Here is a 2,143-nt window from a genome sequence, read left to right as displayed (position 1 = left end):
AAACCTCACCTTGGCAAAAGAACCTTTACTGGCTATGTATGTGTGGTGGCCAGCTGTAGCCAACTGCCACTCTGCAACTGCCACTCTGTAACTGCCACTCTGTAACTGCCACTCTAACTGCCACTCTAACTGCCACTCTGTAACTGCCACTCTGTAACTGCCACTCTGTAACGGCTTCCCACATCGAGTGTTTTTTTTTTTTGTGATCCTCCCACGTGTGAGTTTATTTCAGATTACTTGCTGCTGTCTTTCTTTCTTTTTCTTTCTTTCTTTTTTTTTGGAGGTGTAAGTAAATTTTTATTGGGAAGGAAGTTGTCAACTTAAACAGCAGCAAATGAAGAATGCATAAGGAAACTCCCTGTTGTCACAGACAGATGTTACCTCCAGAATATGTGACACAGGAGATCTGTGACCCCAAGCCTGGATGCATTAAGCGCTTTCCCATTCAATCTAACACTTCTGGATTCCTACTAAAAAGGAATTTGTAATAAGAGCATGGAAAAGTTGCTTCTGAAAGGAAACCCCCAAGAAGGTTCAGAAAAGGAATGTAGAAATCAAGACGTTATTATTACAATTACTTTAAATTGTAATGCACTACATTTCCCATATCTTCGCAGTAATACAAAACAGTCACTTGTAGAACTGGTTCAGATTACTTAAATACCAAGTGTGCTGTCACTCCTCTACACAAGTGTCTGGAAGTTACTCGTGTTTCTATGAAATGAAGCTATTGATACTTTTCTACAGCAGTAACTGCACACCAGGAAGGCGGAGATAACATAAACCAAGGGATGGAGTTTTCCCAAAGCTGCAGTGTGAAAAGACTATATAAACAGTTGATCCCATACACACGAATCGGCTTCCTTGCTAGAGGAAATCCAAGTGGAATTAGGAATGGCGATGTAAAAAGGTTTTCTTGAGGGGAAGGAGGTTGGTGCCCTGGATGCCTTTAGTTTTCGGCCCCCTCTGCTGCAGCACATTCTTCTCCTGCACTGTCTGATGTCCATAATGTTAAGTTGTCTCTAAGCAACTGCATGATGAGGGTGCTGTCTTTGTAGGAGTCTTTGTTCAGTGTATCAATTTCTGCGATGGCCTCATCAAAAGCCGTTTTAGCCAGTGTGCAGGCAAGCTCTGGATTATTAAGGATCTCATAGTAAAATACAGAAAAGTTAAGAGCCAGCCCCAGGCAGATTGGATGTGTAGGCTGCATCTCCTTCTTGCTTATATCAAATGCCTCTTGGTAGGCTCCTTGGGAATTTTCTATTGTTTGTTTTCGATCATCGCCACAAGCTACTTCAGCAAGATGCCGGAAATAATCTCCCTTCATTTTCAGATAGAAGACCTTACTCTCTGGATTAGTTGCGTTGGCTATTAAATACTTATCCAACAATTCCAGGACCGTGGTGCAGATGGACCTCAGCTCCGACTCCACTTTCTCCCGATAGTCCTTGATCAGCTGCAACTTCTTGTCAGAGGTGTCGGTCTTCTGCTCAATGCTCGAGATGACCCTCCAGGCGGACCTGTGGCCCCCTACCACGTTTTTGTAGGCCACCGACAGCAGGTTGCGCTCCTCGTTGGACAGCTCGGCACCCTGCTCCGTCACGGCTTTCATGCAGGTGGCCATGTCGTCGTAGCGCTCTCGGCCAGCTTGGCCTTCTGGATCAGCTCGGTCTTCTCCATGGCGAGCGAGGGCGAGCGCCGAGCCGGATCCAGAGTCCTCCTCCTAGTCTCTGCGGCCGCGAAGCGAGTCCCTGCTGCTGTCTTTCAATTAAATGTTTAAACAATCCCTTATTTGCCTTTATGGAAAAACATGTTTTTGCCATGTGTGGCTTATCCTTGTGATTGTATAGAGCTTGAACTTATGGAAATTTTACTCAGGTGTCTGTTCTTAACCCTCAGAATATAAATCATCTGAGGCCCTGAGTGAAATTGGTTATTGCTTGAGACTTTAATCCACCTCTTTTATTGACTCCATTGTCCCAGATCCAATGGCCTCTAAAGGAGTAACTATTTTTTAATTTATATTTTTTGTATTTTCAATTCTTTGAATGTATAATTTTGTAATATATTAAAATATAATTACAACTTTTTCTTTTTCTCTACCCAATGCCTCCCTTGTTCTAGTCTCTTCCTTTCTAATTCC

At 43.4% G+C, this 2,143-nt stretch overlaps 1 pseudogene; it reads right to left on the bottom strand.

Moving 5' to 3' along the window:
• Positions 1-284: 284 nt before the first annotated feature.
• On the bottom strand, positions 285-1,698 carry Gm21178 (annotated as a pseudogene).
• Between the last annotated feature and the right edge of the window lie 445 nt (positions 1,699-2,143).

Source organism: Mus musculus, chromosome 15 (assembly GCF_000001635.26).
Source record: "Mus musculus strain C57BL/6J chromosome 15, GRCm38.p6 C57BL/6J".
Lineage (NCBI taxonomy): Eukaryota > Metazoa > Chordata > Mammalia > Rodentia > Muridae > Mus > Mus musculus.
Note: the sequence above shows the minus strand (reverse complement) of the source record. Positions and strands in the feature narration are given on the sequence as shown.